The sequence below is a fragment of the Neolamprologus brichardi genome, chromosome 13 (genome assembly GCF_056152115.1).
Source record: "Neolamprologus brichardi isolate AB-2024 chromosome 13, ASM5615211v1, whole genome shotgun sequence".
Classification (NCBI taxonomy): domain Eukaryota; kingdom Metazoa; phylum Chordata; class Actinopteri; order Cichliformes; family Cichlidae; genus Neolamprologus; species Neolamprologus brichardi.
The window spans coordinates 30,965,286-30,988,834 of NC_142116.1; the positions used below are offsets into that span (position 1 = coordinate 30,965,286).

The window sequence follows — 23,549 nt, forward strand, 5'->3', positions numbered from 1 at the left end:
TTTCTAGAAATGAGAGCTGCTCCATCCAAAAGAAGACCAGCTTTCCCCAAATAAGTTTTTCAATTATCTATAAAGCCCACATTGTTTTTGGACACCACTAAGGAGAACATGCGGCCAAACATGTCACTCCTGGTCCGATTGGGGAGGGGACCAGAGAAAACTACAGAGTTGGCAAAGTTACACACACACTCAATATTGATTTTAGTGACCTCCAATTGACATAAACTGGGTGTTATTACTGCTTAATAATGGATTGGGTTTATATAGCGCTTTACAATTCCACTATTCATTCACTCTCTCGAGGAAACAGCAACCGGAATAAAGTGTTAAAAGAGCAAACTATGTGGTCAGGTCCGTCATTGCCGTTGCAGAATCTTTGAAGAGAATATTTCATCCTTCCAGAGAAAGACTGTCCAGATAGTCAGACTTTATAAGTTACAGGGACAGTTTCACAAAACACTCAACCTGTTATTATCTGGTATCCCACCTCAGTCACCTCAGTTTTTCTGATGACTACAATTACTCACTGAAAACAAACAACATTCCAGCTTTTTTTTGATGCTGTGTTTGTTAATACATGTTAAGTTAAATTCTCATATAGGGGCATACTGTCAGGTGCTGGGTCTTGAGGTTATTTAGGATGTGTGACCAATGTGTGGCCAATCAGATCACCGCTCCATCCTGCTCCTGCCCGCCTATAGGCAGAAGCTGAAACAGAAAGCTCCAACCATGAGGGCGGTGCACCATTGGACGGACCAATCGGAGTCTACGCTGCGGGACTGTTTTGATCACGTGGACTGGGAAATGTTTCACATGGCTGCTAGGGACATTGATGAGTACACAGACTCAGTCTGCGGATTTATCAGGAAATGCGTGGAAGATGCCGTCCCATCCAGAACAGTTAAATCCTTCCCAAATCAAAAACCCTGGATTAACAGAGATGTTCGCACGGCACTGGCGGCACGGAGCACCGCTTTTGCCCCCATTGAGAGTTGGGAGTGCCCCTCCCCTCAAAGACACACTATGGAAAAGAGCCAAAGATAATAATAACAAATTATTAAATACAGAGTGATGTATAAACACACAGTGAGGGAAAAGGGTGAGTGAAATAGAAACACTCAGTTATGCTACAACAGATCGAAGCTGCTGTGGGCTTCCTGCGATACACTAAGGGAAGACTCAGGATCCTATGCTTTATCAAAAAGGAAAATTTTAAATGTAATCATAAAAATAGAGATGGTGTCTGTCTCCCAAATCCTAACTGGGAAACTGGTTCCACAGAAGAAGGGCCTGAAAGCTGAAGACTTTATCTCCCATTCTACAGGGTGGGCCATTTATATGGATACACCGTAATAAAATGGGAATGGTTGGTGATATTAAAGTCCTGTTTGTGGCACATTAGTATATGTGAGGGGGAAACTCCTCAAGATGGGTGGTGACCATGGTGGCCATTTAGAAGTCGGCCATCTTGGATACAACTTTTGTTTTTCCCATAGGAAGAGGCCCATGTGACACATCAAACTTATTGGTAATGTCACAAGAAAAACAATGGTGTGCTTGGTTTCAACGTAACTTTATTCTTTCATGAGTTATTTACAAGTTTCTCTTTGTTCACAGCCATTGACATGTCGAAGAGGTTAACACGTGAGGAGCGGATCGAAATTGTGTTGATATCTGGTGAACGCAGTAACCGGGTCATTGCAGCAGATTTCAATGCAAGACACCCTACGAGACCACCCATCTCCCATGCTACAGTCAGCAAACTGCTTGCTAAGTTTGGTGAAACTGGTTCAGTGTTGGATTTGCCAAAATGTGGACGCAAGAAAACTGTCACTAATGAAGAAACATCAGTGGCTGTCCTAGCTTCATTCAGCAAGAGCCCACAGCGTAGCACTCGCCGCATGTCACTGGAGAGTGGCATTAGTCAAACATCCCTCCCGCGGATATTAGCTACTCACAAATGGCACCCTTACAAACTCCAGCTACTGCAGCATCTCAACGAGGATGACCCAGATCGGCGCACAGAATTTGCAGAATGGGCAAAACTAAAATTGGAACAGGACCCTCAGTTCACGCAGAAGATTTTGTTCAGTGATGAGGCAAACTTTTATGTGAATGGTGAAGTTAACAAACAAAACCACCGCTATTGGTCTGACACTAACCCACATTGGATGGATCCCTCCAAGACTGTTGGACCAACAAAAGTGATGGTTTGGTGTGGTATATGGGGTACAACGATAGTGGGTCCATTCTTCATCAATGGAAACCTCAAGGCCACTGGATATTTAAATTGCTACATGATGATGTGTTTCCCTCTTTATGCACTGAAGCTGGCACGTTCCCTGAGTTTTTCCAGCAAGATGGTGCACCACCACATTATGGGTGCCAGGTCCGAGCATTCCTAGATGAACAGTTTCCTGGAAAGTGGATTGGTCGTCGTGGGCCAGTTGAATGGCCCCCAAGGTCTCCCGATCTGACCCCCTTAGACTTTTATCTTTGGGGTCATCTGAAGGCAATTGTCTATGGTGTGAAGATACGAGATGTGCAGCACCTGAAACTACGGATACTGGATGCCTGTGCTGGCATTTCTCCTGCGGTGTTGCTATCAGTGTGTGAAGAGTGGGAGAAGAGGGTTGCATTGACAATCCAACACAATGGGCAGCACATTGAACACATTTTATAAGTGGTCAGAAACTTGTAAATAACTCATGAAAGAATAAAGTTACATTGAAACCAAGCACACCATTGTTTTTCTTGTGTTCGATGTGTCACATGACCCTCTTCCTATTGAAAAAACAAAAGTTGTATCCAAGATGGCCGACTTCTAAATGGCCACCATGGTCACCACCCATCTTGGGGAGTTTGCCCCCTCACATATACTAATGTGCCACAAACAGGACTTTAATATCACCAACCATTCCCATGTTATTACGGTGTATCCATATAAATGGCCCACCCTGTACTTTTAAATAGTCTGGGAACCACAAGTAAACCAGTGGTCTGAGAGAAAAGTGCTCTATTGGGGTGGTAGAGTACTATGAGGTCTTCAATATTATTCAAGACGTAAGTATGTAAAGAAAATATTTTTAAATTAGATTCTATAGATTTGATAAATGAAACCATCATTTATGAACAGTGAGAGAAAGTCAACAGAACATAGAAAAAGAGAGAGCGTCCAGCTACTTCTGCTTCGCTTGCTGGAATTATTAAGGAGCATAGTTGAGCTCATTTCTCTTTAATGTAACAGATTGGGTTCTGAGACGACAAAGGGAGGTACAATTCCCAAGAAGTGACAGAGCTGACAAAGAGAAAAAGAGTCCTCCTACAAAGACCAATTCAGCTGCAGATACTCTTGGCTCTGTACTATTTACAACAGAAAACACATCCAACTACAAGCTTTTTAAGTCCAGGAATGTATGTGTCCAGTGTATGTTTAGCCTAGCCTAGCTTATCACAACAAAAGGAATGAGGTGGAAACTAGTGATGGGAATTCCGGCTCTTTTTAGAGAACCGGCTCTTTCGGCTCCCAGCTCTTCAGGTTGTCTTGTTGCTTTAATTAATTTATTATCAACAAAAATATAAAATTATGCACAAAATGAATTACTAATGTAAAAAATGTTTTTTATATATATGTTTATATATAAATATGCTTTTATTCACTCCACATAAAATTTAAAAAAGAAATTATAAAATACAAAAACAACTATTTGCATTTTTACTTTTAACTATTTAAATTTTCAGCTTTTTCCTTTTAAACAAATTTAAATTGAAACAACAGAAAACACTGCAAACCACAACACAATAAAATCTAAATTAAAATGCGAAACAAAAAGATCCGTCTCTAAGAGCCGTTTCGTTTGTGACCGACACATCACTAGTGGAAACTGCCAACCTGAAGTTTAAACTTATGGAATATTTTATTCTTTCAGTCAGTCATTAAGTGTTCGACGTTCTTGTGTTCCCGTTTTATTTTTGTAGCCTTTTGTATTTTATTTGACTTTTCTTGCCTCGTCTCTGATTTGTCTTTGTCGTATCATTCTCTGAAGTCGGCCTGTTAGTTCTTGGCTCATTCTTAGTGTTTTCCTGGTATTCCTGATATTAATAAACAACTTAAAGTAAAATACAGAAAAACTTAAATGACTAAACTTTACCAAAAACCGATTTCGAAAGATAACAAGCTGAGCAATTATAGTCAACCCAAGGTCCCCACAAATATAGCCAAAATGAGCATGTAAGAGACTCAGTAGGGGTTGAACAAATAAATTAAATTCACATTGATGCAGCTAGATACAAGAATGCAATTTCTGCATTTTGGCTGTTTGGTGTGATTCATTTTATCCATTCAAAACAGTTACCAACTCAGGTGCAGAGAGCAAGCTCGTGGCATCCTAATAATAATACATAGAGCTGTTTTCAGTATACTAGGATTCTACTAGGCTGGTTTTCAGCCCATTTCGAGGATGGGCTCGGCTATCATCTCAATTATCACCACGTCCTCTCTGCCCATGGAACTCAAGCATAGCAACACTTGGACTGTTTCCCTAGATCCACTCATTCACTTGTGTACAAATGAAAGCACAGTCCCTGTCTTGTACAGCCTGAGCACATTGATTTGGTAGTTTCAGTCTGAAAACTGAATAAAGTATTATTTTATTCCAGCATTCCACAAACAAACAATTTACCATTAAGTAACAACTGACAATAACAAAGAAAAATAACTAACAATAACAAAATTATACCCTGAGAGTGACAGATTTATCGCATTAAAGCTGGAACTAAGTTACTGATGGGAGAAGAAAGAGTGTCTGAAACAACCTATGTAAGCATTTCTGAGATGACATGAAGAAGTTAATCTGCTTTAAAAGACAATGTTTGTGTTAGAAGGAAAGAAGGAAGGTGGGCTGATTGTTGCACAAACGCATGACAAGTGACGAGGAGACTTTTAGTTATTTCAGGTGCGATCATTTCAACTTTGTCACTAACTTTTATAATGTAGCGAGTTTATAGCTTTAAACCCAAGACAATCATTACAATATGTTGTAGGTGTCCTTGAAAGGATGAACTAATTTTTAATGCAGTCATTCACACACTGGTGTTTTATTTATTTCAAACTGCTTTCTTAAATGACTGTATGGGCAGTCTTTGCACACGGTGTTCGTTCGGCTGCAGCGGTTTATATCCGTGTACACTCACAGGTTTGAGGAGTGTGTGAATAGACAGAGAGAAACTGATAAACTGGAGGTGCCTATGAAACAAAGAAATGAGGATTTCTTTTTTGTTTTCCTTTAATATGACATAAGACTCTATTTTCCATCTCTGTGGTCCGTGAGTCTCCTAATGTCTAGACCCACGTGTAGTGTTACATAAGACGTTTCCAGGCACGGTTAGGGGCTTCCACTTCTGCCTGCTTATGCAATATAGTTTTAGGAGCCTCGTGTACAGATAGCTGGAGTTAGTCCAGGCATTACTCCTAACACATACAAACAATTTAATCTGCTGTCCTCACAGCAGCATCTCATAAATCATCCAACACCCAAATGGCCCACTTTGCATTTACAGCATCAGTTCTGCAGTGGCTGTCTCTCCTTGCCATGTTATGTTTCGTGGATTCTGATGACAAAGTGCTCTACTAAAAGTCAAAACGCCTGAAGAGACTTGGTTGATCAGAGATTCGGGCCTCCTCTCTGTCTGCTGAGCGCCCTGTCCCCATAAATTCACTTCCCTGTCAGGCCCTCCTCCTCAGCGGCCTCTCTGATTATCCAACTTCAGGGAGATCTGATGTTTTTAATTCATTGTCTTCAAAAGTGTGCAGCTGTATTTCCTAGAGGAGAGGTTAGAGATGAGCTATGAAAACTTTGGTGGCAATGTGAAACTTGCCATGCAGATGTAAAACACATTGATAGCATTCAACTAAAAGTATTTCTTTTTAATAGATACATTCAAATATATAATAAAAATGTGACAGAAATGTCATCTGCATTTAATCAAAAGACATAATGATAATAATAATAATAATAATAATAATAATAATAATAATAATAATAATAATAATAATGAACCATATGCGCATTCCAGGACAGCAATATCAACTCAAGTTATTCTCTGGAAGCAATGTTGTGAAGCAGCACTATCTGTCACACTCAGTAATAACAACCCATCATCTGTGGTAAACAACACAATACTTGTTCAAGGCAATCGTCATCCAGCCAGTTGGCTTATAACCAGGATGGCAGGGAGGGGGCCTGCAGCAGCTCAACCTGCTGAAGAGAAACTGAGTTAAAAAAAAGGGGGTCCACTTTATTTGAGACTCATTATCCATATACGATATTCTTATCATATAAGGCCTAATGCTAATCAGATTCCTTGCCACTGAATATCAGGACTGGCAGGTCCACCACATGTGAAAGGGTCTGAAGATGCAGAAAACATTGTGCTGCCTGTAATGTGTTCAGAAAGGTTTCATCACTCACTGGCTTCCTCAGTCTTCACTAACTACAGGTTTCTCTAACATTATAACGAGCACAACTGACTAATGAGGGAGGTGCAATTCTCAGGATGTATCACAAGCACATCAAGTTAACCAGGATACGAGAAACACAGGCCAGCACTCCTGGACTGTGAAATTGCCATAAAAATCATGGTGTACAATGCATATAGATCAGTATTTAACGTTTGTCTTTCATCATACACAAGACCAAAAACTGAGTGTGGTCAGGACTAGGGATGGGTACCGGTATCCGGTGCCATTATGGCAGAGCTACAGATTAAAAATGCCCAAGGCGAAGCGGTCAAAGTCTGGCTGTACTTCACAGCAAAAGATGCAAACTCAGCAGCTGCAACAAGTGCTTTAAGCTGATACTGTGATGCTGTCAAAGGAGGTAACACCTCGAATCTGATGAAACACCTGGCGACGCATAGCGTTTTTTTAAAAGCCGAGAAATGCGCCGTATTTGATAGCTTGCTGCGAGACCTCACACCGAGCACATCTACTGCGGGTGTGGTGCCTGTTATCGACCCGGAGTTAGCCACATCCCCCAAAAACCCGAAGAGGAGAGTCCTGGCCCCTAGCCCTGCCAGTGTAGCAGAAATGATGAGGATGATGATGCAGCAGCAGCCGTTCTTCTCTGCGTGAGTAGCTTAATGTTGTTCGTGTGTAATTTACGTTGAGTAGGCTAACCACGTTATTACATTAATGCATGTAAGGTGAACTAGCAAACACCATCATAGCTACATGCAGCTGTCTTCTTGTTTGATGGCAGATACTCCCTTCACCCTGGACAAAAAGGCTAAAATGACCAAAGAAAAAGTGGAAAACAGTTAAACATGAGAGGTTTTTGGACAAAGTTTGTGTTTTTTCCATTGTTTAAGCTGCTTCCAGCCAAGAGTGATACCATATATGCCCCATAGCTGCAGAAAAGGCTAACATTGTTATCTTTTTACAAAAAAACAGCTGAACATGAGAGGTTTTTGGACAAAGTTTGTGTTCTCCATTCTTTAAGCACCGGTTCGAGCACCGTTTTAGCACCAGCACCGTTTCAAAAGTACCGGTTTGGCACCGGTATCGGATAAAACCTAAACGATACCCATCCCTAGTCAGGACACTACACATGTTCGAGGGAGAAGTCAAACAGAAATGGCCAAGATGGACTCTTTAGAGCATATCATCACGTTACAATGCTGTGATTGGAGCTGTTCTCCAACTCTCTGAGAATGGTTCCCATTGTTGTGACATTTTGCAAATTAACAATCCTAAACTGAGCTCACAGCTCGCTGTTAGTACTAGTGGTCATTACACAACTTACTGTTAAAACCTGCATCATTTGGATGAGTGACCAAACGTTTCTCCCTCTGAAAATCCAACATCCAGATGAGGAGAATTGTTATGGCTTTGTCTTCTTTTATCTCATAAAGCTTGAATAAGACTAGTAAGTCAGTAGGAAAAAAGAATACAATTTAAATACTCTTCTACTCGTCTGAAGCCTTTGCAGCAGTCTGTTATCTAGATAGAGATTCAGTCTCGGGTGAATGTTCATGACTGTACTCGGTTTGCACCTTGTTATGAACCCAGATTAGCAAGGTGCTAGTGTAGTTTTAATCCTACACATATATCCAAGTTTGGATGTGAAATTAAAAAATCACAGCAGGCAGTCTAAGCATTGTTATACCAGTCCACAACCATTATTAACACAAAGCAAATAGTATTGAAAACTCTCTCCTATAAAAATACTGAGAGTAAACAAGCAGAGGTTGACTTTATGACATGAACTTTATATGTCCAAGTGGCACTGTCAGCTGTAGCATGACATTTTGCAGTCCTTGATCACTTATCATACATGTATCTTTCCCCACCCAACATACACGCGCATACACAAAGAGTCTGAAGGTTTTATAAAAGAACTTTAACTTCCACTGCAAAGGAAAAATGTGCATAGCCAGCACGAGTTGTCCTGCTGCACAAAGACGGAGAGAAGAAAAACACATCATATCTTTATACTTAACACTATTAGTATATAACAGTATAGAGATTGTTATTACTATTATTAATAGTAACAATAAAAAAGTAAGTAAAAGTAATCTCATGGAAGTCAAAAGCTCTTTTTTTAAGAACCTGTGTACAAAAAACATGGACAGGAAGATAATAACATAACATATCATACATGATCATAAATTAAGAAAAACATGTGCAAGAGTAGTTACACTTTAAAATATATTTTAAATTTAATAGTACCAGAAAAATAATTAAATCCAGTTTCTCCAAGCTCAGTGTGAGTAAGAGCTACAACCAACGTCCTGGGTTATAATTATCAAGTTTACATCCAGTCACGGTTCAAAGATAAGTATGCAAGTGCTGCAGCAGAGCTCTGCCCTCACCTCACACACTCAGATTGTGTTGTGCTACTCCCAGCATACATACCCATAGCAAGACGCTGTAAACTAGTTTATAAATAGGTGAAAACATGGCCAGCAGGATCCTTCACCACTTTTCAAGAGTGTTTCAAGCATTTTGGCACATGTTCAGGCAGGCTGCTAGCTGCGGCAGTGGCACAGACTTAGAGGAGCTACATCACCAAATGCACTGTCTCTAAAACTGTCTCAGCCCAGCAAGAAGCCATGGTTAGGTAAAACTGCTGTGGACTCTGCTTGGTAGTTTTACAGCTCTTCACGATTGCTTAAACACATTTCTTGAAACTATGCCTCGTATTCTCAAAACAGTAAACACACATCCATAACGTCTCACCCAATTTCCCAAACATCATATTTTCAAGTCAAAATGAAGCTCTGAACTCAAAACCATTCACTCTTGCTGAAAAACCAAACTTTGCCCACAGAGTCAAAGGAGCTTGCAAAGAAAGCTTGCCCACAGACATCACACACAAGGCCTCAAAAACACATGTGTGTAAGACAACAGTCAATAAATTTAAAACAATATTTCCAAAACTGGCAAGTTATGTTGCTTGTGGTTCTTCCCCTCAAAAACCTTTTCACATGATGAACGCAAAAGACGCAACCAATCTACATACAGTGGCACATTTTTCTTCATGGATCATACAGTACACACACACCAAAAACATTATTCCACCTCAGTATCCTGTCTGTGTTCTGGGTCAGGCCAGAGAATCCTGGCCCTAGCCAGGCAGCGTGGGTAAAATCCTCCTACATGCCTGTTCCACCCCTGGCATGCATCTACCGATATGTCTAGGCAGGCTTCTTCCATGGCCTGGAGGAGGTGAACACGTCTGCCCTATGTCTGTCCTAACTAGGCCTTCTTATTTTTTACATCATCATGTAGCAATTTCAAATATCCAGTGGCCTTGAGGTTTCCATTGATGAAGAATGGACCCACTATCGTTGTACCCCATATACCACACCACACCATCACTTTTGTTGGTCCAACAGTCTTGGAGGGATCCATCCAATGTGGGTTAGTGTCAGACCAATAGCGGTGGTTTTGTTTGTTAACTTCACCATTCACATAAAAGTTTGCCTCATCACTGAACAAAATCTTCTGCGTGAACTGAGGGTCCTGTTCCAGTTTTTGTTTTGCCCATTCTGCAAATTCTGTGCCGATCTGGGTCATCCTCGTTGAGATGCTGCAGTAGCTGGAGTTTGTAAGGGTGCCATTTGTGAGTAGCTAATATCACGAAACTTAGCAAGCAGGTTGCTGACTGTAGCATGGGAGATGGGTGGTCTTGTAGGGTGTCTTGCATTAAAATCTGCTGCAATGACCCGGTTACTGCGTTCACCAGATATCAACACAATTTCGATCCGCTCCTCACGTGTTAACCTCTTTGACATGTCAGTGGCTGTGGACAAAGAGAAACTTGTAAATAACTCATGAAAGAATAAAGTTACGTTGAAACCAAGCACACCATTGTTTTTCTTGTGACATTACCAATATGTTTGATGTGTCACATGGCCCTCTTCCTATTGAACAAACAAAAGTTGTATCCAAGATGGCCGACTTCTAAATGGCCACCATGGTCACCATCCATCTTGAGGAGTTTGCCCCCTCACATATACTAATGTGCCACAAACAGGACTTTAATATCACCAACCATTCCCATGTTATTACGCTGTATCCATATAAATGGCCCACCCTGTACATTAACAAATAAAGGTCAATAGTAAGCCAATATTATGATTTACTTTGTTTTGTGAGACTGGGGGCCTATTTTATCAGCCACTAGCAGCTCCAGAGGGAAAACTAACCCTAACTCAAATCTCCCCTGACACAATGTGCTTTTGAATGTGCTCTTGCAAACACAGACATCACCGCATACTGAGCCATAACTGGCCCACATCATTTGCATTTGAATGGAGAGAACCATGGGAGGCCTCAGAAATGCCTACTTGAGAAATGTCTACATTTTCTACTGTGCTAAAGGACATAAGCTGAGAAAGACAGCTGGGAGAAAGAGTAAGTAAGTAAATGAAACATGGGTAGAAACTGAGGTGAACAGGAAGAGAATGAAGAACTCTAATGAAAGTCTGGTTTAAATCAAAGTGAAACAATAATATGACGGACTTTAGTTTAAAGTTAACAGTAAGCATTTTGTTTACAGTGATATAGAAAACCAAAACAAAAAGTAAACAAAAAAATGTTTTTCAAGAGTTTAATAATAATAGTTTGATGCAAATTGGTAACTTGTACATGCTGCTTTAGGAAATATGCTCGCTGTCTTACATGTAACTTTACTTTTTTTCTGCCAGCAGCATTACAACCTTAACAGTTTAATATTCCCTTTGGTTCCATGTAACTAAATTGAGTTTTGTGCAGTGCAGCTACTAACTGACTGAATTAATCATGCTTTCTAATGTCGACTTACAAAAGCTATCAAAACGGTGTGAAATATGAAGGTTTTCATGGGTTGTGTGAAGCCCACCAGGAGACAGGTGGGCTTTTCCAGAATGTTGGCATTTACACTTAGAGTACAATACTGATATATTGTGTTTATATAACTGAATAAGAGCTCAAGAAGCTGAGGTAGCCATGTTTCAGCTGGGTGGCTGCCTTTAATCTAGCTGCAAAATCTGGGAAGCCCATAAAGATATTAACTGAGGGACAGAAAAGCATGTTCATAGATGAATAAGAAGTACAATAAGATGTGTATACCTGAGGCTTTGGACACTGCCACTACATGAAAACAACATGGGAGCTCATCTCAGGCATCATAGTAACCAAGCTGGGTAGGCACATGAATTAATACATGTGTCATGGTCCTGAGTCCGTGGACTCAGTGATTTTGGGTTTGGTTTATCATCATCATTATTATTGTTTGTGGACTCGTGTTCTAGTTTTGGGATTTTCTGGTTTTGGGATATCACCTCCTCCATGTCCCCTTCGTTCTCCTTCCCCTCCGTGTTCAGGTTTGCCATTGTATAGTTTAGTTTCTCCTGGTTTAGATTGTCCTTAGTTCTGTTTTTGCCATCCCCACTTTGTGTTCTGTTATTTACAATAAACCTCCCTCGCATCTCAGTAAGTGCCTGCATTCGAGTCCTTTTCCCACACGCCCCACGACTGCTGCCCCAGCCTCAGAAAGGCATTGGAAAAAACACCAGAGTCAAAGCACCGGCTCCTGGTAGACAGAGTGGTAAACCAGGCAAGCCAACATGAGCACCACCTGTACTGACTGCAAGACTCAGTGTCCTCAACTAGAATGCTTTGCACTATAAAGGCCTAATACTGCTCTAATAACATTGATGGGAAACTTGATGAGACTATTGAAAACAACTCTGGAGGCCAACCCAAAGGCAATCGCACAAGTTACCCTCAAGTGCATAATATCAGTCAGTCTGTGTGGAGGTTGAAGTGGGGACTGAAAAGCAGACGCGTGGAAACAAATCTTGGTCTTAACAAAAAGTGAGCAGTTTATTAAAGCTGGAAAAGAATACAAAAGAAGGCAGAAGGAACTAAGACGAAAGTACTTCTTCCCAGAAACAGGGAACCAGCGGATGTCGCGCTAAACAAGATGGCGTGTTTGGCACGTCTATCTGTGAGGCGTCGTACAAGCCAAAATTCATTCTTTCACTCTCACATACATATATTGTCATCTCGCACACCTTTATTCTTATGTCATATCCATGTATATTCACTCTCACATACATCCATGAATCTTCCTTTCACACACATGTATTCTATTTTTCTTAATGCTACATATTTTTATGCTGACATATATTTATTCTCCTTGCAGGTGCAGCCCTTTCTAGTCACATATATATATATATATACATACTGTTGGGTCTGTCTAGCACAGGCACGCTGGAACGAGACAATTTAACTACACAGCAAAAGCATTGAACACCAAGTAGGCAAAGTTCTTCGTGTTACTCGAGCATGAGGGAGACCTGCCTGCAGCCAAGTGTCGTTCCACCCACTTGACCTCCGTCAGACTCTCAGCCAGGTTCCCCATAGCACTCCTTTTATTGAGCTCACATGAATATACATAGGTTCCTTAACATATGACGTCTACATACACACAAAGAGTACCTTGCCTGTGCGTTGTGTAAGTATGTGTGTGGGGTCAAGATGTGACCCTGTGAAGACTCCCCAAAGCTGGTGCCAGGAGTCTAGCTGTTCATCTAAACAAAAGGCACTTAGCCTAAAACAGATATAGACACGTTAATCCTACCATAAAACAATAAGACAAGGTACGACCTCTCCCATACTCCCAGGATGTGGGTGTTAATGCCAGAACACTCTGGAATGCACACAAAGCCTTTGCAGACTATTAAGGATCACACATCCTATCACTACACAATCGATTATACACCTCTAAGCATATATGGTTAAATATTTGTAAGCATAAATGACAATAAACAATACAAATCTAACACATACCCTTTACCTTTCAACACATATATATTTGTACTCCTATACTCATATATACATACAATCCCAGTGTTTATCCTTTACACTTGCATACATACACTCTGACATTCACATCTGCATTTCCTAACACAGGAAGTTCATCCTTTAAGCAGGAAGTCATTCTTAAACCAGGAAATGTAATACACTTGGAGAACTTACTTGACATACCCAGACCTAAACCAGAAGAACCAAGCAATGAAGCTGTTCAAAGTCATCCTGCTTTCTTTGCTAGTATTGCAGTTAATTTGTCGAGTAAGTAGTAATTTTTAAATAATGTATTATAATGTTTGGAACAAATTCAAAGAGAAGCCACAGATTCTTTTGTTCGTCAGAGGCTCCATAGAGAACTTGGTGATCACATTCAAACCTTATCTGGAATTTTGTCCATCTCAAGATTTGTTGACGATGCAAGAAATAGAGAAGCAGTAAATACATTACAGTCCTTAAATGGATGGGTAAATTTTTTACTGACTGCTTATGAAACCAGACAAGGAACTACATCTGAGAACAGACTTGCTACCTCCACCTCTCATGACTTGCTCTCAAGGTCGACCGCGATACAGCATTTCAAGAGAGCAAATATCTCATTTAGTATCTCTTGGAATGAACTGGCAAAGCATTGCAACATGCTTAGGGGTTAGCTCCCGTACAGGCACAGAGAGGAGCTTGGCTTTGAGCCACTGACTTATGCAACATTATCAGATGAAAACCTGAACAGGGTTGTTAGGGAAATTCTTCAGTATACCACAAATGCAGGTGAACGATATGTGCATGGTAGCTGGAGGTCACGTGGGTTACACATCCAAAGGTGGCGTGTAAGACAAAGTCTACAACAAATTGACCCTTTGGACGTTCCCTCAGAAGACGCAATGCAATACGTCGACGACTGTACAGTGTTTCTTTCCCCAATCAGTTATGGTGAGAAAATTCTAACAGAAAAACAGTCCTGATTCTAAGTCTAGTGAAATGGATAATCTAAAGCAAAATAACTCATTGTTTTATTTACTCAAACGTGTGCATATCCTTGACCATGTCATAGTTTCCCCATACATAACTTATACTTGTTTCGTTTTTCTATAGGCATATAGATGGAAACCACAAACTTGTGAGGTGGAGGATGGAGATCCATGGCTGTGTGGATGGTTTCAGTAGAACCATCATCTACCTCGCGTGTTTAGATAACAGCAGGGCATCAAGTGTTTTGTCACTGTTCATGGTTGGTGTTCAGAACTTTGGAGTGAGATGTGATCACGGGCTAGAAAACACTGGTGTTGCCCGTTTCATGCTTTACAGGCAAGGACTGAACAGGCAGAGTGTTATCACTGGCAGGTCTGTGCATAATCAAAGAATTGAGCGATTATGGGCAGAATTAAATCGAGTGGTCTCATATCATTTTGTTAATCTTTTCAATTTTATGGAGGAGCATGGTGTATTAGATTCACTTAATGAGGTCCATTTATTTTGGCTTCATTATATTTATTTGCCCCGTATTCAAAGAGCTGCCACAGAATTTCAGAACCAGTGGAATAACCATGGACTTTCAACACAAGGAGGGCAAACCCCTCTTCAGCTGTGGCAAAGGGGCATTATCAACAATGCAGGAATACATAACCCAGATATGAATGGTATTTGTGAAAATGACTTTGGTATTGATGAATGTAGACCACTGCCAGAGCTGGAGACAAACAATAATGTAGTTGTTCCATCAATTAACATTTCCATCAGTGACACCATGATGGTTACACTTCAGCAGACCTTTGATCCATTTGAAGATGATGGTTTTGTTGAGGGACAATCCTAAAATATCAATAAGGCCTCTGGAGAAATTTCATTTACTGTAATTGTGGTTGTGCAGCTCAAAAAGAATACAGTGCCAAGACTGTTGTTAGTTCAGTATTATTAGAAGTTTAGTCACAGCTTTAAATTTCAAGAATGCTACTATCCTTTACATGCATGTTGACGGTTTGTATACAATTTTAAAGAATTTATGAGTTGTATTATGTGAGTGTGTTGAGATTTTACAACCATGTTTTGTTTTAAAACACCTTGTTAAAAGAAAAAATAAATTTGTGCAACCACATTTTATTGAGGTTTTTGGTAATCACAATCACCAGGTGTATTGTCTTGGAACAAGATGACTCAAACTGATAACATAAACATTAATACAGTCAGTAAATACATCAAACATGGATCACTGATCAAATAGAACAGAAGTGTCAGATAAACAATGTTGAAGAACACCAGAGAATAAAAGCAACAAACAAGTACAAAGCTAGAAAACAAAAATAATCACAATGCACATAAATTAATGCAATGAAAAAAAAAACTGAATTGAATTATGTTAGTCCTCATAACTATTATATACTTGTAGAAAGGTACCCTGACAAGCAAAAAGACTTGAAGCAAAGGAACATTTGTTAAAATGTCAATGCAAAAACAGAGCCTCCAATCACAGAATAGCTGGGTGAAATATGAAATATGGCAACATAAAGTAAATTCAGCTTGGTCTCAAGTGTGTTAACTGGTGTTTTAGGTGGAACATTTTGAACATTTTTTGTTTGATTTCTGGGAAAGAAAATGCAATGATATTCAACCCCCCCCCCCCCCCCCCCCCCCTCCCTTAGAATTACTTAATGATTGACACTCATTAATTTAACTTAGTGCAAAGCTCAGATTACCATACTGTTACCACCCGGCTTGAAATGACCGTAACAAGAGTGGGGTGTCCCGTGACTTCCCGCGCCCAAACAGACACAGCCACAGCATCAGACTTTTAACAATAGTTTATTGTCAACAATGGCACTCACGGTAGTGGGAATGTATAATTTCGGGGTGAGCTAAGGCCAACACAACAAACAAAACTGAACCTAGGCTTTGGTTCCCCTCTGACTTGTTTAAGGAAAAGAAAAGAAAGAAATAACAGTCTGACCTCCCTGGTCTAAAAACACAGGAGAAAAGAAGGCTTCCCAAAATAATCGGCAGCTCACCCCTACTTGCTCCGAACTTCACACACATGCCCGACCTTTTAACCAAACAGCTATTGCTACGGCTGCACCGTCTGGACCTGAGGCAAGTGCACGGGAAGTCTGCCACACCCCCCCACACCGCAGCTCTTCGGTCGCCCTTTTATAGTTCACGTCCACAGCAGGAACCAGTTACATCAGGCCGTTCCTTAGGTCCACCAATCACAGCCGAGCCCCTGCACAGGTGAATTTGCATACACACATTAAGAAACAGATAACCCACCAACACAGGCACGTAACAATACTAACCTGACCAGGAATTAACTATTCCAAAACCATGTGTATTACCTAATGCAAAGTCCATATTCTCCTGAAAGTCTTTGTAAGAGGTATGAAGTGGTAACTTTAAACAATTGATGCACGTGTTTGCAATGGGTAGTTTAGACATGGTTTGTGCATCAGGCTCTTGGTGAAGAAATTCAATGGACGGTTGTGGAGAGAAGCCAATTGGTGGGACAGTGTTGGCTCCAGTGGCGAAGGCAAGAATTGTCCCCAGCTTCTGTGTTCTGTCTTGATCTAAAGGAAAAGAAATACTGTCAAAAATGGCATTAAAGACAAAAAACACAGCAAGCATTTCTACTTTTAACTGATTCAATGAAAAGATGCACTGCATTATAAATTGAAAACACAATGCTTAAAACGCTAAATTTACCTTCTGCGTCTCTTCAGAAACTAATGACAACTGCTTCAGCATGCCTTTTATTGCTCCCAGCTGGAGAAAGGCGGATGGTAAAGAGGCTGTCAAGAAGGTCAGCTGTAAGCACTGAAGGTGACCAGCATAGAAAGGTGCTCTCTGGGTGAGCTTGGATTTTGTCCAGCAAGTGTCCGTAGTCCATCCTGAAATCTAAATGATAATCAGAATTACCTTTAAAATCACAAATCACATCAAAAATGAATGGATCCAAGAAGTATAATCTAAAACATATGAATTATATATACAACAATTTTTACTTCAGATTATTCACATCATCAAAAGTGTATTTCCCAAATCTGCATTTTTCATGTGATGCTGTCACCTTTGGAGGCATGGTGTGCCTACACATAAAGAAATGTCACACAAAACTCCCAGAATACAAGGCAATCAGCATGGGTTTGAGTTACTTATTGGACAATAATACATAAATACATACATACCTTTCAAATGGACCATGGACTCTGTGTATTACTTGGAACACGAGACGCAGGTCACTATCGGCAACATCTTGGTTTAGCCAAATCTGGGCCATCAACAAGGCAAGAGAAGAATGTTGGGGACAGAAAGGCTGCTGGTGGACCACCATGTACAAGGCTTACTGCAATGGCTCTGCCTGCAATGAAGTACCTGTCCTCCCTCATGGCTAGAAATAATGAAAAACATTACATGTCAATAGATGCATGAAAGCGCTTGACAGGAACTTCATAAAAATTATTTTTTTATTGCATTACTCCAGGGATATCAGCCTAAAATCAGTACATACCAGCACTATCAAGTTCATTTTGCCTTCTTCACCCTCAAACATTGGAGACAGGAGCAAAGTTTTGATCAGAAGTCTTAGAAATTCTCTTCTTGGTCCACCCAAGTCAACAGCCTCTTCAGGTACTCCCATATCGTCAGAAAACCTGACAGAAATTGTGTGGCATGGATCATATGTCGCTCGTTTAAAACCTAATTGCTCCAGCCAGGACTGTTGATCTATTAATGTTAAACTTGCATTTCTTCTGTTGGTTTACTTTTGCAGAAAGTTCCTCCAAAATATCTTTTGCTGATACCAAACAACTTGAAGTCCTGTAGGATTAAAAAAAAGAAAAATATTGAAAAGAACATCAGTAAAACATTCACATACAACGGCTACAAGGACAAAATCAGAATCAGCATACTTTATTAATCCCTAAAGGAAATTATCATAATCATAAGCAAAATGTACAAAGGAGTATAATGCTCAGTGGCTTTTTATATTGCTTATATGTTTTGGAGAACTAGAAAGCACTAGAGCAAAGAAAAATAGTTTCAATGCACAATAAGTACATAACAATAAGTAAATTTCATTTCATTGTCAGATTGGCTCTGTTAAAAGTTCGCTGCCTATTTCAAATAAAATAAAATTTGCATTACAGCATTATCATTTGACTCTGTAGACATTATTCAAAAAACTGTTTTGTTAACAGCAAATATAAAAAATATCATATATGCATATAAATTAGGGATGCAACAATACCAATTTTTTCAAACCGATACGATACCGATACTTGGATCTGAGTACTTGCCGATACTTCTACCACACACACACACTGCCCGTGGATTTTCTCTTGACATTTTTCATCGCTTTTCCAAAACCTGAGTTAAAGTTGGCTGTTCCGGTCCACACTGCTGACATTTTGTTTAGCCTAGCTACAGCAGCCTCTGGTTTCTCTTTTTTATCTGGAGCTGCCAGTCTCACTCGTCTAACCCTGTGGCTGTTTACCGCGGGATGTCCCCCTAGTGGCCAATCTAAAAAACTACAACACAAATGACAAGCCACCCTCTGACTAATGAAATAAGTTAGTATTGGTTCATGGTATCGGTTAACGTTTACGAGTATGTGTACACACACATTTTACAGTATCGGCCCCGATACCTGATATCAGTATCGGTATCGGTGCATCCCTAATATAAATATCTGAGGATGGATTACACTCCTTCACAACACTGGTTACAGAATTGGATTGCAACAAATATGGTGTGTTTAATTGGCTACTGTAAAACATTTGTATTTGAAACTAACCTTTCACTCTGCAGGCTTGCTAGTATAGCCTGGTTAAGTTCCTCATCATCATGTCAGATAGTGGAGCCATGATTGAAAGGTAGTTATCGTAGTTTACAGATTGACTGTGTGTTGATGTAGAAGGTAATGCTGAACAATGATTCTCTGGAGTCCTGGTCTGGTAGGGTGAGCTAGGTATTTTGGCACGTCAGGACCAGAACTGGATCACTTAAAGATGCAGATGATGAGGTAGAAGGCTGACAATGAAGACACTGGTAACTGGCTGAAGAAAATGTTTGTTGAAGCGCTGCTGTACTTGTGTGAGATACTGCTTTCATGGGGGTCACGGCAGGAGTTTGCATTAATAATGTTCCATTACCAACTGATGAGGCAGGGACAGGGTTTTCTCCACAGTTTTCCTCACTGCTGTAGCTTGTAATATCATCCTTAGAAATAAAATAATAATTATAATAATTCACATATATTGAATTTGAACATTAAATACCATCTATCCAACCTCTTCTGCTTATTCTTATCAGAGGTGGGGTGGTTGGAGCCTATCCCAGCTACCATAGGGTGAGAAATTTCAAGAGTTAATAGATCTTTCTCACAATTACTTTTACATACTAGGCAGACCAAATTGTAACACATCTCCTGAACAGCAGTAGTCTTACGTTCTATAATTCACAAACAGTCCAACAGAGCAGCTGTAAATTTAGTCCATACCAGAGCTTAGGATTAACATTTTAAAAAAGGAACATTAACTTGGTACTATTCTATCCAACTACAAAAGGTGAAAGGCAAGTTTAAAAAGAACAGAGATGAGAATGTTCAAAGGCTGTTTATGCACCAATTTTTGGTCTTAATATTATTACTGTACGGTGCTATGTAGATTCATTCAAAAGTCAAATAACGTACCAAAATTGGTTTTGATGGTCTGATGTATAAGGCTTTCGATTTATGAATTTTATGTATGAGATTTGCATCCAGCTCCTGTCCTGCTCGCAGTTTGGGCGCAATCAGTCTGTTGCCACAAGCCATCAGAAATCCAGGCTGGAAAATAGTTAAGTTGTAAAATGTTAAAATCCAAAACAGCAAAAATGTTCTAATAACTTTTTTAGAGCTAATCTTGTTTTCCTCTTTGAATCAGACTTAAACCAGTAGTAACAGAAGTAAGCGTTATACAAATGTCAAAAAAGTATGCCAAAGATGGAGTGTTCAAGAAAGGATAACTGCTTTGGTTCTTTTAGTTTAGTTTACTGATTCATGTCTACCTGTTCTCTGACTTAAATCGTTATGTAAAGCTTTGAAATGCCTAGATATCGAAAAGACTACTGACAAAAGCTGTGTCGCATTAGGTTTCGACTGCCAGCACAACCTACCTTACATCAACAGAACGTTTATCTCCAAAGGCGTCCCTTATTTGTTCAGAGACAGTTTTCCGGTCCCGGGATTTTTGGACCTCAAATCCATTCAACATATACCCTTGTTCCTGTAAATGTTGTTTTGTGCGATGCTTGACAACAACACTGCTTGATGGCCGTGGAAGAAGGATGACATCTTTGTTGAAAGTATCATGATAATGTGTCTTGGCCCTATAAAACAAAACAGAAACTATATTCAGATTTATGTTTGTTTTATTTACCTATATTTAGACACTATCAGAGCCTTAAGAAAGTTGCTAATGTCACTTGGTAGTGACCAGCTTACACGTTAAACTGTTGCTAAGCTTTTATAAATAAAATAAAATGTTACACAGTTCATATTAAAAAAGCAGTATCACAGCTAGCCATTTAGCCCACTTGAATATGTTTAAAGTTGCTCGTGTATGTAAGAGTTGAGTATAATAGCAAACGCAAATAACAGAAACATAATTTGAAAGAAAAAAATGCATAAAGTAATAGCATGCTTATAAATTGCCTTTGAAAAAATGGAAAATGTACGTAAAATAGAAAATGTTTTGGGGGTTTGATCATTTTAATTCACCGAAGCTTGAATTAATATATATATATAGTACAATGAAAGAAAATCTAAATGCTCCAGTTCAATTAACCCAACCTTTTATTTAGCAGGCTAATGTAGCTACCACCTCACACATTAATAAAGAAGATTTAATATAAAGTAATCTTAAAGTAAGCATCAACATCACAAGTACAAACAGCCACTAATATTGAAATAAATGCCACGGTCTTTACTGTTTTCAATGTGGATGCTGCTGAATAAATTAGCTAGGGCTAAAATTTTATAAGGGTAACAAAGTGTGTTGCTAAATCAGCAAAGCACATTTCGTATGTTGTATTTCGCAGTTGTACAGTTAAGTGGCAATCTGTTTTGTTCTCACCTTTTCCTTGATCTGCAGTTCCAGTTGCCAAAATGTTTCTGGGTCTGATATCGCAAAGACTGCCCCACTCCTGTCGAACTCCGTGTAGCTACTTGGCTCGTTGAAGCTACCCGGGTGTTAGCTGGTCTAAAAAGTTCCCTCATCTCACTTTCCACCGTGCTGTGGACAGTGTTGGGGAGTAACAGAATACATGTACCACTGTTACGTATTTAAAATATAAAATATGAGTAACTGTATTCCGTTACAGTTACCGTTTAAAAAGGTGGTATTTAGAATACAGTTACTTTGTTGAAATAAATGGATTACACAGCGGTACTTCCCTGTTTCATATTGTAGCGGGTCAGGACTGTTTGGGTTTTGTTTGACAGCTACGTTCTGTTGTTCCAGGCGGCAGCGTTACGGTTGCCATGGTTACAGGGTGACGCTCTCTCTCTGTCTGTTTCCTGGGTGAGAGAGGCCTTTTTGTTGTTGTCGTGCTAAGCTAATAGGCAGAATGCTACAGGTATAACTCTAAAGAATGTAGCATCATGGGCAGTGTAGTCCGTGCTGCAGGGAGAATGGACTGCCATACCCGTTATGTGTCTGTGAGCGAGGGAGGGAGAAAAAGGAAAAGTACGAGCTGTCATCGAGCAGAAACGGGAGCTGGAAGCATGTAAATATAATAATAACCACTGCAGCCAAGAAGAGAGCCTGACGAGCCCAGTTGTAAGTAAGCTATTAAGACTCGACTGTACACTGTGTTCGTGTTTTCCTCTGAAACAATAAGTTCTGTTGGAGCAGCCTTTCAACGCCTCTCTCTGTCTCTCGCTAGCAAAGTTGACCCAGACAACAAAGTAAAGCTAGTTTTCGGCTACGAGCCGACACAGAACCCACCGTATTAGCCAGAGGTCCCTTTACTACGGTTCGGAGCCGCGGACCTTCAGTAACAGTAATAAATCACAGCAATAGTACATTCATGTAGTTGTAAACAGCATGATAATATATTAAGTAATCCAAAGTATTCCGAATACGTTACTCTCATTGAGTAACGTAACGGAATACGTTACAGAATACATTTTGGGGCATGTATTCTGTATTCTGTAGTGGAATACATTTTAAAAGTAACCTTCCCAACACTGGCTGTGGAACATGTCAGCCCTACATTGTTTTATGATCACCAGACATTATTGGAAATAGGCTTATCTACCCAAGCTTTAGCTCGGTTTGGAAATGACAACGAAGGCTTTCTGCCTCCCGATTTGGAAGTAACACCACCACACTGCCGTCCTTACCATTGCCACTGGATGTGTGGAAGCGACGCAGGAGACGGGGTAACCGTGGAGGTCGCCTCGTCAAACTGAGACTCAGGATTTCTTGTCTTCCTCATGAGCTTTGCTCCATTTGTCGATCCTGCCCGTGTCTCTTGGTGCCGTTGCGTGCTATGGACCCGGTGGACTCCTGCTTGGTTCCTGTTGTGGGATCTCTCGAGAAGGGTTCTGCAAAACCGAGTAGACCGAACAAACCTCCGACCTGTGGATCTGGTTGTTACCGCCTTGGAAGCTCCCGAGCCAATTCCTCTCAGGTTGGGTTTAAAATAACGCCAGATCGGTGGCAAATAAGACATTCATTTTGAAGAAATTTTTCTCTTCCCATGCGCTGGATTTTCTCTGCTTGACTGAAACTTGGACTCCACCTGGTGAGTTAAGTGCCTTTTCTGAATTACTGCCGGCTGGCTGTGCCTTCTTTAGTGTTCCGAGAGTTTCTGGTCGCGGAGGAGGGCTAGCTGTTGTTTTTAAGGCACATCTTGACTTTAAGCAGCTATCCCCATCGACCAGTTTTGAACTCTGTTTATGCAAATTTGGCCACTCGTCTCCGCTGCTAGGTGCGATTGTTTATCGGCCCCCAAAATATAATAATGAGTTTTTATCCGAGTTCTCAGAGTTTCTTGCTGACTGTGAATCACGGTATGACCAGAGCCTTCTGCTTGGTGATTTTAATATACACGTCTGCTGCCCGGGGAAGCCCCTGGCTAAGGACTTTCTGGACTTCGTGAACTCTTTTAACTTTGTTCAGTCTGTTAAAGGTGCCACTCAAGAACGTGGTCACACACTGGTTTT

At 40.3% G+C, this 23,549-nt stretch overlaps 1 protein-coding gene and 2 pseudogenes across 4 annotated transcripts in view; all 3 read right to left on the reverse strand.

Moving 5' to 3' along the window:
* The window catches only part of LOC102785259 (receptor-type tyrosine-protein phosphatase gamma-like), a 327,441-nt gene that overhangs the window by 163,900 nt on the left and 139,992 nt on the right, over window positions 1-23,549 (reverse strand). The window lies entirely within an intron of this gene.
* Window positions 16,221-17,987, reverse strand: LOC148100047 (G2/M phase-specific E3 ubiquitin-protein ligase-like; annotated as a pseudogene). Its single transcript, XR_015719897.1, has 4 exons — window positions 17,850-17,987; window positions 17,527-17,729; window positions 17,045-17,236; window positions 16,221-16,908 (listed from the first exon to the last, which is right to left on the reverse strand). The product of XR_015719897.1 is annotated as a G2/M phase-specific E3 ubiquitin-protein ligase-like (transcript).
* Window positions 17,990-22,819, reverse strand: LOC148100048 (uncharacterized; annotated as a pseudogene). The gene is made up of 6 exons (XR_015719946.1): window positions 22,725-22,819; window positions 21,454-21,612; window positions 20,491-20,707; window positions 20,031-20,165; window positions 19,134-19,558; window positions 17,990-18,157 (listed from the first exon to the last, which is right to left on the reverse strand). The product of XR_015719946.1 is annotated as an uncharacterized LOC148100048 (transcript).